Here is a 16,222-nt window from a genome sequence, read left to right as displayed (position 1 = left end):
GCAGCACACATCAAAAAGCGAAACGAGACGCGGGTGTGTGACGTGCTGCTGGATGTAACACCGTACACCCAGGTGAAGGATCTTTCGGTTGTTAGTGGTAGAAAAGGAAGTGAAGTGAAATAAAAAAAGGGAACATTTACGTGAAAATTCTCGCGAGAATTATACCGCTTTCTGCAGGATGTTTGTTTCGTCCGCACGTTGCTTTCGCTGGTAGGATGCGGATGGGATTAGCATTCCGTTGCTGATGAGTTCTGCTCGTTTGGTCGGGTTGGAATCGGTGGAATGTTTTCCACTATCGGGGGAAAATCACACCGCGTAAAAAAGGAGTGAAAAATAAATCACTGTAAAGTTTTGATTTCATAAATAAATAAATAAATTTGTGTGAGTATCGGGTGCTGTTTTTGAACTGGTGAATTGGTTTGAAGAACCGTCATATGGGATGTATGGAATGAAAATAGAATACTGTATTGATTGTATGATTCTCTTGTTTACTTTAATTATTTTTATTTGCCAAGATACTGTCGGAGTTTCATTCTCACTAACCTTGCTTTTGTTTTTAAACAAATTTTTGCATCAAAATTATTACTTTCCACTTTCTACCCGTGATGGTGGAACATGCCTATGATTGTTACTTCAATCGAGAACTATCAAATTAGGAGCATCTGTATAGCCGCCAGATATAGGGCAAGAAACATTTTTTTAGCGCAATATTGAAAATATAATTTAAATAAAAACCCACCTACCGGCAACACACGCTTTCACTGCCCATAGTGCTCGATGGATGGAAAGGAAAGTGTGTGGAATAGCTTTATTTCAGTTGCTCATTTTATCCAGCTTTTCATTTCCTTTTCTTTGCAGCATTGTCCGCTTTCTCGAGTGTGTTGGTTCATCATCCCGGATAGATGGTGTAGCAGTGGCTAGACACTACTTCCAAGTGCCGTCCACACCTGGAACATCGAACCACACCGGATGAACCACAACATTCGACTGAGCTGTTTAATTGAACTGTAGCACGCGAATCGCACGTTTCGGTACGCCCCTAAGGCTCGGTTTGGCTCGAAAGCCGCACCAGACGCATCGACTAGTGTAGTAATGCTAAACGTGGACGATGAATTAGAATAGGAATGGTAGGAACGGTTACCGAGTTACCTCCTAAGGTCGAGGCACATTACTGGTGGGAAATCTTCAACAGCGTCTTCGATTTATTCATTCGTTCAAGGTTTCCGAACACCTCAAGGTCCGTGGCCATCTTCGATCGTCCCTCTTTGCCAAACAGAGAGTCCTCCTTTGGCAGGCAGCGAACATCTAACAACTATCCTCAACACCATCATCATCACCGGTCGCAGCGGTCATCCTCCCCGGGTCGGGTCCATTCCCCAAAAACACCGCCGAGCACTTTGAACGAAATGCGCGACCCGGTCCAACATCGCGATCGGAAGAACGTGACCGATCGAAAACGCAGGAAATGAGCCGGTCCAGCCTGCCCGCTGCCTTTGTGCGCCGTGTGTTCACTCTTTGCACACCATAAACGGGCAGTTCAAAATCGTGATCGGAAGATGTGTGACCGTGACTGTGCCGCCGGCAAACCAGACCGGAATGGAAAATCTAATCAACACCCAGCACGCTGAAAGGCATAGAGCACCTAGTTTCTGGCGATTGGCCGAACCTCGCTGTGCGGGATGCAGTTGCGTTGGGGTAGTCGGGCTTTTGCTAGAAGATTTAACCCTAGCTGCGGTTTCCTTCCCATTCCTTGCGTGCCCATCACACGGCACGATCCGTTTTCGGTGCAGATTGATGGGAAAATTGGATCGTTTGCGTAAACGCAATGTCTTTCCGAATGAATCTGTTTGGCTGGGTTTCGCGGTGCTGGGGCCGCCCTGAAGGTTGTCCCACGCGAGCAGAAGAAAAAAAGCGATGCAATGTCGTCGTGCTGAAGTAAGGGTGATTCTCTTTGCATAGAGGTCTTTTTATTTTCTCTGCTAAGTCTCTTCTTCTGTTCCTTCCCACGGCCAGACTTCACACTCTTCACGAGGGGGAGTCACTTCATCCGCTCCGATAGCACAGGCAGGGACACGTGAACCAGTAACGATGGGGCCAAATGGAGGAAAAAAAAACAAGGTGAATTGAAGGTGTCGAAGGGCATCCAATGTTATGCAAATGCTATTGACGTGCGCCGGTATAACAGTATCGGTTCTCGCCGATATCTCGCCCAAAATGGAAACCTCCCAAAAAGGGGCTCAGCGTGTCTTCAAGTGCTTAGGTGTTGGGGCGTTCCACTTCAAGCGAAGTGATGCCCTTCCCATGCGCGAAGCCATTGACGGGCTCGGCAGGAAGATAATAGCTTTCTTCAATTCATACGAAAGCCGATCCTGAAAGAACGCGTGTCTCACGTTCAACCATTCCGACGAAATATGCGATATCAAATGGGTCTATTGGTACGGGTTAACGCGGATCGCGACAATCGAGAGATCCAGTTTCGGAAGTTGTTAATAAAAATTTGCGTCGAGTGTGGAGTACGATAACGATAACATAATCCGTACCTTCCCATACGGATGTGACGTAATCACACCGCATCCACAATTAACGACCTCCGTCAACGGTCGCTGACGTTTATGTGATGTCTGTGGTCAAGCGTGGTGGTTCCGTGCGCATAGCAGCGTGTAGGTTGATTGTTGTAATATATTAATATCACCCCATCCCTGCATCCCTGGCTGCTTTTGTGGAGCTTGGATGCGCGGTACGTTGCACCCGAGAAGCCGTTGCAGAGAAAAGAATAAAATGAAGCAAGCGCATGGTCACTACAGGTAATAGTCTTCGGCGGAGACTCACAGCGTCCTCACTCACAGAAAACCAACTACGGCTGATCGTCGGTGATCCACTATTATCTGGCCGTGATAAAGCTTTTGCAAAATGACAGGGCTTTGAAAAATAGAATAGTGTCTGCTTTGCAGCAACGGTCATTGGACCCGCTGGGACGATAGACCTGCAAACCGTGCAGACCCGTGGAGACATTCGAGCCGCAACATCGGATCAGGTTGTGCGGACCTTTGTGCAATGGTCCCGTAATCAACGCCGGCCCCTCGAGTGTACATTGGGGCGGATCGAGCCGTGTAAATGATGATCGTTCGCCATCATAGAAGCGTGCTTTAATATGCAAATCACAGACATTCGCTCGTTGGCGATGAGTGATTGCTGTCATTAGTCTTTGGCTGATCGGAATGAAGATCACCTGCAGAACTGCTGCAGACGAATGGTCCTGTAGGGAGGGAAGCGATAAAGGGTACGTGCAGCCTACCACCACCGTATCGTCTTACTGTCTGGAGTGGTTGGAAGGTCGTTGACATGGTTAGACGTTAGAACAAGTTCTACGAACGAAGAAAAGTATACCCCCGATTGCTCCCAGACCATGAAGGGTGGATGCATTCTATGTTTATGTTTAGTTTTGCAATTTAAAAAATTCGAGCAGACTGAAAATGTTTACAGAACGTCACAAAAGGAACTCTTCACAGTAAAATTATAATTCCTACACGCTTCGTAGTTAACTTTATCCCACAGACCGTTTAATGTTAGCATGTCCTGCGTGATACCAATTTAATAATAAATCAAATTTATGACGAAAAATATCCTTTAAAGGAGCATATATTACCACCGCGAGCAGATGAATCCTTGTGGAATCGTCTGTCTGCTGGGTTGCCCTATGTTCCAGCACCACACAGACACACACGCCTTCCCGCCAGATGAATTAATTAGATAGACCAGCATCGTGCTGGCAACCAACTCTTCAGTGCATAAACATCACGATATAGCCGGTTTGCTGCATGAAATTCTCTTATGGTTGCTCGTGGTTCGGTCGTTGTTCGCCGCTCCTACTTCTGGGTGGCTGTGGTAATGATAATGCGCCAGCACTATCACCGCGTCGTCTGGGTGCTTCATGACCAGTTCCGACCGTCGTCCCGCGGGACAAACTGCACAACCGTTTTATTTGCGTTTACATTGTAATGAAATCTCACCTGACGCGCTTGGTGCCCGGTGTTTTGTGGCGTACTCGCTTGGGAGTGTGTTGTGAGGCTGACGAGACGCACAGGACTCGTACCAGCTCGTAGCGATGCGGTAAAACCACACGACGCTCGCCTGTGGGACAGCGTTCCACGAACCATAATGGAGTGATGGTGGAACAGTTTTATTGCCCTTGATTTTTTTATTACACCCATTTGTGATGCCAGGGCACCTAGTTAGTCATTTTGGGGCCACCATCTTCACCACATCGTGTGCGCAAGTTTGTCCTGAATGGAAAGCATTAGCCGAGAGTGTTTTGGGAAGCATCTTGATTGGCAAGGATCATGCGCCAGGTACAGGAAAGCGCTGTTGTAAGTGGTTGTTTTGCATCATATGGTTGGATGGTGTTGCTTGACAGTTCGATTAAAGTCACACGCCGAGGTCCGGGATGTGGCCCGTTTGACGCAATCGTGGTCCGTTGGATGGAAAATTTTAATTATAGCAAACCATGCAAACCCTAAGCGGGCATCGTTGGTGAAACCTTTCGTTATTCATACCACCGTGCGCTGGAGCAGTACACAACGTGGTGATGAAGCTTTGTCAGAAGAACTCCGAAAAAAGTGCATGGAAATGGGGAAAACTTTTCAAATCTACACGCGAAATATCTTTCGCCCCTTTGCGCGCCACTATCCCGGTTCCGGATATTCCGTTAGGGTACGGTTCCGGATGTGTCTCAATTTATTATTCCTGCTTTTGCATCAACTCTGCCCCATGATGCCACCGTGAAGGACGGGAATTGGTTTCCGGTGACCGGGACACATACCATGAGCCGGACCATGTTATCCAAAATTGGTAGAAAAAGTTAAATTGGAATAACTTCGAGAGTGAGCTTTAGGAATGAAAAACCCGCTGTGGTACCGAAAGGAGTGCGAGCTGATCTTACAAAACATCCTGTAACGGCCTACAGCGGGAACCCGTTGGCTGAGATATGCCAACCGTAATTGAGGTTAGGAAGCGTAAAGTACCTCCTCCGAACATGGAATCGAATTTTCCCCATACACACACACACACATACAGATCCAATCAGCCGTTCTTCCCGGGGGGGAAAAGGTCGCGGTTGACATTTGCAAACCAATAATCCATCGGTTTGGCAAAAGGCAAATGGAAATTGTTCCCCGGGTTTTGCCGATTATTCAATTTAATTTACGACACTTTTACACTTTCCCGGTTTGTCGTTACGGTTTCCGGCCGGAAAAGGTGCGGATTGGCGGCAATTTGAATGGGCCGCCGAGCACGGTTTTGTATAAAACATATCCTTGTGCGGTAAGAAAGCGAGCTTCAGCCTTTGCACTGCCATACGAACAATTTTCCACCGAGAGTTGTAGCAAAAAAAAAACTGCTGGAGCTGGCTTCATGATTTCTGTGAGCTTTTTGCGTTTGTTCCAGTCCTTCTCGGTACGCAAAACGGGGTACCCATTTCGTCGTGTTGGAGTTAACATTTTCCCATTTCCTTCAAAACCGGAACCGAAGGTAGAGAGCTTGCGGTGAAGGAGTTTGAGAATGAACGTCCCGAGGAGGCAAAGATCGGTTCGGTAAGTTTATGTTGACGTGTTTTTGTCTCACTCTCTCTATTTTGCTCCCTGTCCACCCTGTCGTGTTGTCCCTACATCCTTGGTTTTGGTTGCGGAGGTCTAAGTGGTTGCGGAGAAAAGGATTTCCGCTGCCGTTTTGCTTCTTCCTGTCGACACCCGGTACCGGAAAGAAGGACGGAAAGAAGTTCTGCTGAAAGTTGGTTTGCTCTTTTCGCATTTTTTTTGTATTCGCCAAACACCAAGACGGCAATAGAAAATAGCCAAATAGGAAGAGGTTTTCCGGGTGGTGGGTACGCCGACGGGTGGAAAAACTGGAAGATGTGAAATAAAATAATAACGAGGAAAACACAGCTCCCTGAGCTTAAAAAGGGGGACCCATAAATCCTTAATGTGGTAACCTGGTAATGCGGACACTGCGTTAACCTTCGTTCGTGTGCCGACCTGACCCCTGTCGGCTGGCGCGATACATGCAGTACTTCAAAGAAGCGTTTGGGAGCGTTCCCCGACCGAACAACCCCTTGACGATGATGATGTTGTTCCCGGTTGATGATGATGATGATGTGAAAAATCCTGCCCGTCCGGTTTGGTGTGTCGGCTTTTTGTCGTACCCGTAGTTATATTACAATTGTGTCCGGTACACGTGCAAAAGCCCAAAAAAAAAATCACCATTACCACCAGGGTGAGGCGTAGAACAAAAAAACAAGCTGACCTACTATTCGAAATCGCTTTGTTGTTTGTGCTTTTGAACTTCAGCAAATCATAAGCAGGGATTTTAAAAGCAGAAAAAATTCTCCTAACTAAATCTCCAACTTTATCCATTTCGAAGTTACCACCGAAATCTACACTTCCAGGCAGTTCTGGGGGTCGTCTAGCAATCCCTCGGCAAAGATAGAGTGAGATAGAGAAAAAAGCGTAAAGCTAGTTAGTTACCGGTTTTGTTTTCCATTTATAGTGTAATTTTAGCTCACAGTTCATTATGATGTATGTCTGCATGTGTCTGGTCTTAGGCAAAACGAGCAAAAAACACATCCACATTGTAACACATAGCACCGGTAAAGTGTGTCAAAAGGATAAATTTATCCCCGGCACGAAAAGAAAAGGGTCCGGCCGGTAGGGAAACTTTTACCAAAAAGCTAACTGCTAATCGTATTTTTCTTTACGATACAGATTACTAACCCATGCAACAGTGGCTGTGGAATCCCTTTCCTGCAGGGGAAGTTTGAATAAAAAGCTAGATAAACCCCTTTACCCTTCAACGACGCCCTGACTCTCTCACTCGAAGCACGCTCGAAATCATGATACAGGGCCGGAAATTGAGTTTGCTTATATGTGATAAAGCATGTGTAAGAAAATAGCAACTAATCCAACGGATACGGTTGCATTTCATACTACAAAAGGAACATTTATGCTCGACCGGTGTAGATGTGATAGTTTTGGCTTTTCTTTGTTTTTCGTTGGGTTGGGTCGATGCCTGCATAGCATCGGGTGGGGTTGAACAGTAACGGAATTAGGATCACTATCGTACCGTAAAGTCAAGGGACCACAGAGAGAGAAAAAAAGCAGGGAAACAAAAACTATCCTTTTTCCCGGCACTTTTTTTCCCATGCTATCAGATCCGTAGCACATATATCCCCTATGGGGTTGGATAGATTCATCGCCTTAATTGAACCTTTTGCTCCATTTGTTGACTGGAAGTGTGCTACTAGATACGATAAACTACTACAGACAAAACGCATAACCAAACAAATCATACGGCACATTCAACAGGGCGGAAACAAATCGTCGAAGTCGGCCGTGGACACCATTTTCACAAACGGAATTCCCATAGGACGACTGATCTGCAATCAGTTTTTCTACAACTTCCACCCTCACGCTGTCCTCGCTGTGCGAACCCTCCATTGTTTGTATCTCTACAAATCGAGTTATTTTGATCAAATTTTCCAAAGCAAAAACAGACACCTTGCGTGCGGTTGGGCCTTGTTGTGTGTTTCGTTTGTTCGGCAGCGCCAGAGGGCGCTAAAACCATTGCTCCGAAACTAAACTCAATTAATGTTGATTGAAGTTTTTCCGAGAAAAAGGCATCATTTTGGCGCGCCGACCGTCGGCTAGCCACCCCGGTGAGCTTAGGGAAATGGAAAATTCCTTAAGAAAGATCACTAAAGGCCAACCGCACGAGACGGTTCTGAGCATAATGACGCACCCACGAGCCCACACAGGGTGTCTTATCGTTCGTGAGCGAGTGTAATATCCTGTTGAATGTGGTACATTAGTTTTTCTTGCCCGCAAGGAAAGCGCAAAAGGAGGAAGAAGAAGCAAAAAAAGGACAGGTAGATAGGCACCGCGGGACATAATTTCCTTAATCGATCTGTCTTCTTATTTTAAGGACTGTGGGTTTTGTGGGCGCTCGGGAAAAATAAACATTCCACCACGGAGGATCGTTTGTAGCGGTCGTCTTGATGTTTGTGTCGTGCTGGTGGGGCACTTTTTGAGGGCACTCTGGGATACGAAAAGCTGCTTGACGTCGTAGGTGTGCCCTTAAGAAAAATCGTCCTCCGAAGGGTAGAACCATTACAGGAACACCTTAAAATGGGACTTGAGCATGTGGTTTGTAGATGAAAGCTTCTAGGAAAGCGGCTCATTTTTCTACGAGTGAAAAGAAATGTAAGTTTCGCTCGCTTTTGTGTGTCACGCACGCGAGCATACCCGAGCGTGTGCCCACACCTTGCGCCGTCCCTGGACGGAGTGAGGCTAAATTTCCCGGCCTGGAAAAAGAAGGTATTTCACTCACCCGAAGCGTAAGGCATGGCAGACCCGCAGCGCGAAGAAGCGCAACACGGAACACGAGATTAATGACCGCGATATGTTCATTATGCACTGTGGGCCGACAGGAGCGCGTCGGCCAGGACGTGTCCCCGTCAGCCACCATTACTCTAAGTCAGAGCAGTCAAATGAGACTGGCTCGCAGAAAGCTGGCAGCGAAGAAAACTCCACCAGGAAACCCCATCAGCACTGACAGCGATGGGGTGTAGCGATGAGCTGCAGCTTTCTGACAGGGTTTAATGTTTCGCACCGAGCATCCAGCACCGTCCGTACGGGGACGCGCTTTCCTTCGGTACGTTGACACATTGCCGCAGCGTTTGACGGTTGAGGATGAGAAAATTAATCATAATAGCAAAGCGACACTCCCGCTTTGTCAAAAACGCGCGGCTGGGTAAGCAGTTGCTTGTGCGATGCGTGGTATTTCATGCCTTTGGAAGGATAATCCGTGGGAGCTTATCGTGCGGCTGATTTTTATTTGCATGTCTTTTGCTTTACGCCAGCTTCCGTCACTGTTTGCCGTCATTTGTGGTTGGAATAGGAGCACTACAACAATGTTTACTGAATCACTATCGTTTTAGTAGCCGTTGTAGAATGCAAGATAACGATCGTAGGGAAAGTGTCTTCTCTACCGGAATTTCGGTACTTTTTTTACTTAACGAAATACGAAAACTTATAATAATTGTTTTTTAATTAATGCTAAATATAACAATTAAATTACAATACATTAAACTGTGGCATTACTGGGACTTAACAGACGCTATATTTTATTTGAGGTATTGGCCTCCCGAAGGATTCCTCTAAACCAAAACCGATCGAGCCATACCCAATGTGCCATTCTGATAATCCTCAACCATACTTGATCCTTATTGTACTAGCAATTGTACATTGTTCGCTAACTTCACCTCCACCAATCGTCACGTAATGAGTTACTCCTACAGGTGCATTACCATGCCACAACCTTTAGCGGCTTAATTGTCACGCAGTGATTCCCTGAACCGCACGTTCGAAACAACAATTCTTCACACCTTCACCACAGCTGGATGGGAAAGTAAGAAAAACGCCAACCATTTTCCTCCCATTAAGAATTGCTGTGATTTTCCTTTTTTATACTCTTCACACCGTTCCTGCACCGTTGCCTTTTGCTTGCTGGGGATGTTTTGCCCACATTTTCACACCCATGACATTCTGCTGTCACCACGCGAGAATCGTAGCAGGCGGGTGAGAAAATACAACCCCCGACCGGCATCCGCGCGTCAAGCGGGCAACACCTTCAAGGAACTGTCACTCGCTTATGCTCCCCAATCTGGAAGGAAAGTCCTTATTTTCCCGTCGTCATCCTCCTGTCGTGAAAGATGGTGATGGTTGTCATATTTCGTCAGTGTCGGACTTTTTTGCCGCATGACAAAAATGGTTGAGCTAGCGCTTTTATATATATATATATATTACCGCTAACATTGGTACGATTTTAGCCATCATTCATCTAGCGAAAGCATTTTGGTGGTGTGCTTTAGCACCATTTTACCGCGAATGGGTGCGGAAATTTCGACTGATGAAAAAGGTGGAGAGCGAGTTTTATGTCACGTTCCCGCTCGGGGTCGTTCTGCCCCGTGCTCAGGCTGTGTTTCACATGAGTGGCTGGTGCCGGTTCGCATGCCAACATTATGCTACGGTCGGTTTTATTTACCGCCTTCGATTCGATTTAATGATATTCCATTTGCCATTAGTTGTTTACGCATACGAGTGAGTTCAGTCGTAAAGCTCACCAAGGCAACGTTTACGTAGGACTGGGAAAGCATTAGATATTGACGCAATATTATTCACAATGGTAGTACGTAAATGTTGGCCCCAGAAAATACTTTAAACTATTACTTTCCTCAAAAGTGGTGCTCTGTCTCTCGTTTTGTTTTTCTATCTTTTCTTATCGTTTTTATAAAAAAAAAAAACAATTTAATCATTCACAACCGCATAATTGACCCTTCAAAAAGTTCCTTCCGCATTGTAAACACACTTCTTCAGCAATTATGTTCCATTTTCCGGCGCGTTTGCTTTTTTTTGTGTGTGTGTGTGTGTGTGTGTGAGTCTGTCTCTCTCTTATTAGCATAAGCACATCCAAAAACAAACTCATCCCAAAGGGAAAGCGCGTGAACTCGTGGGGCACCGCGCGAAAAAGTAAAAGTATGACACTTGCTTACCTTTCGTCAAGTCACCGCGTGGAGAGAGTGGACTGCTCACGCCAACACGCAGCTGGAACGGGTCGCTGGAAAATGTCGCGCAGTCGAGCGGGAAAAGCGAGGAAATCTGTAACGAAAGATGGGAAGAAAGTTAAACTTTTGTCGTAGCAAGAAATTCGTGGTTGATGAGGAAAAGTGCATTACGTAAAACGAAAGTCGCCAACGGTGGTTGGGTCGCCACGTGACAATTCAGAGTAAGGGGAAAAACGCAAAGTTTGCCATACTAGGGATGTTAAATTCGTGGCGAAGATAAACAAGATCCAAACAAACCAAAAAAAAGCTTGCGACTAAGTTTGGAAAGCGTTGACGAGCTAATTTAGTTTGTTGTGTTTCCTTAATGTCACCGCTCCAGCCCCGCATGCACGAGCGAAGGAATAGACTTGTCACATGTAAGTCGGTAACAAAGTCCTTAGACCGCCAACAAGAAAGGGAGGAAATTTAGTAGAAAAAATAACCTGTGGAAGAACGAGAAGGGATGCTTTATTTGCGTTCTGGCAAATCGTAATCACTTGTAAAGCCGTCTTTGCATGATTTGATTTTTATCTCAAACATTTAAGCACCTCTGAAGGTGGTCATACACGATTAAAAACTCGACTGTGTGTAATGGGCAATTTTATGTTGTAATTTTGAAGCGCATTAAATTTGAAATGAGATTATTGTCGTGTTTTCTTCATTTTAACAATTTCAAAAACAATTGTTTTTTTTTTATGAATTATTACCCAAATTTTTATTAAGAGAAATTAAAGGAATTCTCTCAATTTATCCAATGAAAATGAAATCGTTTGTACACTCCTTCACAATCCGTAATGAAGTGTGTATTCTTTCCCTGAGAACCCATTTTCCTGTCACTCATTTTCACCGCAATCTTTGCATCAGCAAAGAAAAACACCACTCAAACGCCATCAAACCACAGCACTCTTGAAAAGGTGCTTAGCGGAGGAAAAATGTCTGCAGTCGAGACAATTGGCAATAATGGAAATGATTCCTTAAGCGTTTTCATTCCTCTTGTGCCGGGGAAGGAAGATGGAACAAAAACCAACCAATCCGTGGTACACGTGGCAATACGATGCGCCATTACGACCGTGAAAAACAGAATCAGTCACGGCAGGAAGAGGAACCTAAGCTTATTTCAGCTGGGCTAAGCTTTGCGCCATACGTACACACACACACACGCTCTGCAAACAATCACTCCGATAAAGCTTTAATTGAGGGAAAAGTTAAATCGACGATGTGTTTTTCTTTCCTTCCCTTTGCGCCATTGCGATTAACGTTCTGATTGCGGCTTGCTAGCACTTGTTTGCTTCTGCTAGCATCCCTGCTGCCTGTGGACAATTTGTGTGAAATCGAGAGTAAAATGGAAGGAAAGTGAAAGCATTGGCTTAGTTTTTTTGCCACAAACAGGGAAACCCATACTCGTTACAGTTCATCGGAACATATTAGATAGAAGGCTGAATATGAACCTTCTTTCCGGTACCTAACGTCGGGATTGCTACCGTACGTGCACGATGTGTGTTCATATGTTTGACTTTGTCTAGAAGGCAATTTTTGCTGTGGAAAAGAAAACACCCGGCAAAGTTCGTTCTGACATAGAACCACTTAAAAAATTCTCTCATCCAACCAACTCGTTCATCCTTTTATGTGGTTGTTGTGTTTTTTGTAAATTCTTCCTACCACCATGTTCCAGCCACAGGATAGATTCGGTTTGTTTTCCAACAACCCACCCTACCCAGACGGAACGCATCGCAGTGATGAGGAAAACATGGCCTGCGCAGGGCAGCAAATGATTTTCCAAGTATTGGATGATAGAAATTGGATCGTGGGAAGGCGTACCAGCTGGCCAGCTTTGGTGCAAAGTTCTTTAAAGAACCGAAGACTTCCCCCTTCCCGGTATCGGATCTCGGGGAAAACTTTGCCTACTTTTTGCGTTTCCACTGGAGAGGGGGCAGAAATTACATTCGACACCAATCATCTTGCCGTTTGCGTGATTGAAGAAAGTTGATCAGAATGATCAACCCGCCACAACACCACGTTGTACCATGCTGGCTTTTGGGCTCGATTGTGGTGAAGTTATGCGGGCATAAATGATAGTGATGGTCGGGACATTCGACGTGGCTTCTTGTGTTACATGGGCAGAGGAAAGTTGCGTTCTCGTCCAGCTAAGACTAAGGGCAGTTCCGTACAGTTCCGTTTCGTTCTCATGTGTACGATCGACGTTAGAAAGAAGACCAGCCGCACGGCACGAATGTATATTGGATTGAATTTCTAAATTTCATTACGGAAAGCTTTTTTCCCCAACGGTGCTTTTCCTGGTGTGGCATATGAATAGGAAGTGGAAACTTTGAAGTGCGCTACGTGTGATGAAAGTTTGATCTTTTTACAGTAAACTGATGGCACGTTTTCTGAAGTTTGGGTTGAAGTGGATTTGGTTAGCTGCTAGAGTTCTACTCGCAGAGTTCCGTGTTATGATATAAGTCAGGAATGTTGAATCTTGCTAGTATGTAAATATAGACGCAACTCAACAGCTAGCTGAATGAACTTTTCGTGGTCTAAGAATAACGTATCTTAAATGATCAAAACCACTGGGAGTTGTTAAAACAACAAGATCAGGCATTTCTCCGAGAGTATCACAAAATTTACGTCATCAATATGGCCCGACCAGATCACCATCGAGTATTTTTACTGCATAAACAATCCATCCCCCCAAAGTTGAGTACAATCCGTTAGCTGCTTTTGCTATTCATCAATCTTCATCGTCTGACAGCACTCGCGAGCGTTATGCAGACTGTAAAGCATCCAATCGCCCGATGCCCTATCCATAATAAATCCTGTTGGTGATGTCATCTCGACAACATTGCTCCAACGCACAAAAATCCAAAGATGCAGATCGGACTACCCCCCCCCCCCCTCCCTCCCCTCCCGCTTCTCATTCCTTTCCCGGAATGGTCATGTACCTAACCGGTGAAGCATCCGCGAAGGTCGTTCGTTTGAAGTCATCTGCTGATGCCATCCGCTCGTGCATCCCGTTAAGGATGTTTGCGGTACACGAGTGCATCGACAAGAATGCAACGGTACTTCAGGTTCGGATCTTCTAGCTGGGCATAGCTAAATTTGGACCACTCTAACGGAGCGTCAATAACCGGTATCGGGAGGGAAATCAACATAACTCACCTTTTAGCCTTAAACACAATGCTGCACCGTTGTGTATATCCAAATACGATAATTGGTTAGTGGCGCGGTGTTAGTGTCGTCACACCGGTATATGGTTAATTGAGAATTAATACTCAAATTTGTCTTTACTCCACATAGGACACAGCATTGCACACCTCGCGACAAGGACATTACAGGCAGTGCCCTCGAATATCTCTCTAGAATAGGACTAGCTATCTTGGAGCGTCCAATTACGGTACCACACCAGATCCACTGCGGACGATAACTCCCTGCTTCCGAGTGCAGCTTCACCTGGCGCTTGAACCAGCACGCGACTGGTTGCGGTGTACGTGACAGTTATTTATGGGCCACAATACGAAACCACGCTATAGAACAGATCAAGCCGCGCGTGCCACGACCGCGAGCCTACGCATTTACTCCCTGTTTTAAGCAAAACATTCGCGGCATAGTTTGCGGAGCAGCTGAATTATTTTTTAATTTCTTCCCGTGCTGTACTTCACATGCTACCGAGGAACCTGACGAAACGCATACAGCGTAATTATCTGCTCCGAAAGAAAAAGTAACTTTCCCCGTACGACAATAAATCGTCAACCGGTGTGCACAGTGAGACAAAATGGAACTCGCTCAACTCTACATGTATCTACATATATCCGTATGAATTTCACGTACGAAGGTTCCCACTGGCATACTTCTTTTCCTAGTTTCATACTGCCCGAGAAATGGTACTTTTTCGAGACGGTGGACATACCTTTCCTCCAACGTGGCGTTATTGTTTTGCATCCATGACTCCATTTGAAAGTGCCGTGATAAATTATGCTTCGCCCGGTGACTAGCGCTACAACCGAGTCACATACGCAGTTTGTGCTTAGGGACACGGAAAAAAAAAATGGCTAGGCATTAGGCTCACATATGGAGACCTCGGTTCACCATCCCGATTCAGTCGCTGCGAGCGAGAGGGTTCATAAATTTATTTAAGTTATAAAGAAAATTCCAACCAAGATATTCGATCGGTACGGTGAATAATTATGACTTCTTTGTTAGGCGCAGAAGTTTTTGCGTTTGGTTCTTTGGTTCAATAAATTAATAAAAACATACCGAGCGCACATTCCCCGTGCCGAGGAACGCTGGTGGAGTCAGTGAATGTAATGGCGACAGGAGGGATAAAACAACTCACATGGTATAAATTAAATGACTACCCTGCTCCCACAAGGCACGTGCATGTCGTGCTAATAGAAGCACACAGTGGACAGGGTGTTTTCCTGTGGGTGTTTTGCTGGAGTTGGAGCCACGGGCCAGAAGTTCTTATCCACCATTATCCCACCTAAACATGTGTTCTCTTGTTAGCCTTTTTTAGCAAAAAAATCGCAAGCATGTAACATTATTTCCACTTCATTCTGTACCGGAGTTTTCCTGTGCCGCCATAACCGATGACTAATCGTGCTGGTCAGTTTGCGGACCAGCCCATTCTGGGCCACAATGGTAAAACAAACACAACGGCCAATCTCTTGTGAGCCAATAAAGCCACCCGTTGACAACGTCCCATAAATGTGTCCCCGTTCAAACTTCGGCACAAACGCCACAAAACGACAAACCGTGACGAAAGGCGACGAAAATCTCGAACCCAAAGTGAGTCGCGTGCCAGTCCGGCTGTGGTGGCGCGGCAAGCGTACGAGTACGAGCGAGCTTGCTATATCTAGGGCCTGGGCACCCCATTTTCAATCTGGCATCTGGTGCAGGGTATTACAAAAAGGTAATGCGCACTTAGAGTGCGTTCCAAGTTCTGGCCAATGTATCGCGTTCTAGCGCTTTGAAACGGCAACGCACAGCCGCACGGAGCGTCAATGCAATTAACGATAATAAGGCGTACACGGGCCGTTTGGCAAAGTGCGAATGAGTGTTCGTGTTGCGGTGTGTGTTTATGACGGCGCTACGCTGCATTATATGTGCATTAAATGGGTTGTTTAATGGTGATTTTATTCGGTTGTTTATGGGTATTTAAACAGGCAGCAGCGTGCAATAATAATAAACTGGTGGGGAAACAGCAAATACGTCATGTATTGTGTATGAAAATGCTGGAAGTATGCAGTCACAATTTTAAACCTTACATTTGTCATAGTTTTGCAGTAGAGGATCAATCCCCTTGGAGGCCCAGGGCGGAATTTTTAAAGGGGGGCCCATAATTTTGTTACGGCATTATCGGTGTAAGGGAGGTGTACTTCAAACATGATTTAACAACACCAGCAAAGTCTCGGAAAGAAAGCTCCCTTGCGTACACCTCAGAGTTCTGTTGCGTAGCCCTGAAAACGGGCCTAGTAAGCTAGTCTATATATAATCGTTTGTATGCGCTAAGGAGAACCATAACGCCACTACTTGGATCACATTTTCTACGATTTACGTACATTAACGATTCCTGAT

General features: G+C 45.6%; 1 protein-coding gene across 1 annotated transcript in view; it reads right to left on the bottom strand.

Moving 5' to 3' along the window:
* The window catches only part of LOC128301325 (midnolin homolog), a 51,462-nt gene extending 40,773 nt beyond the window's left edge, over positions 1-10,689 (bottom strand). Inside the window, exon 1 of the mRNA XM_053037740.1 lies at positions 10,601-10,689. The gene's annotated coding sequence lies outside the window, so the exon portion shown is untranslated. The remainder of the gene's footprint in view (positions 1-10,600) is intronic.
* Positions 10,690-16,222: the final 5,533 nt, after the last annotated feature.

Source organism: Anopheles moucheti, chromosome 3 (genome assembly GCF_943734755.1).
Source record: "Anopheles moucheti chromosome 3, idAnoMoucSN_F20_07, whole genome shotgun sequence".
In the NCBI taxonomy this organism is placed as follows: domain Eukaryota; kingdom Metazoa; phylum Arthropoda; class Insecta; order Diptera; family Culicidae; genus Anopheles; species Anopheles moucheti.
Note: the sequence above shows the minus strand (reverse complement) of the source record. Positions and strands in the feature narration are given on the sequence as shown.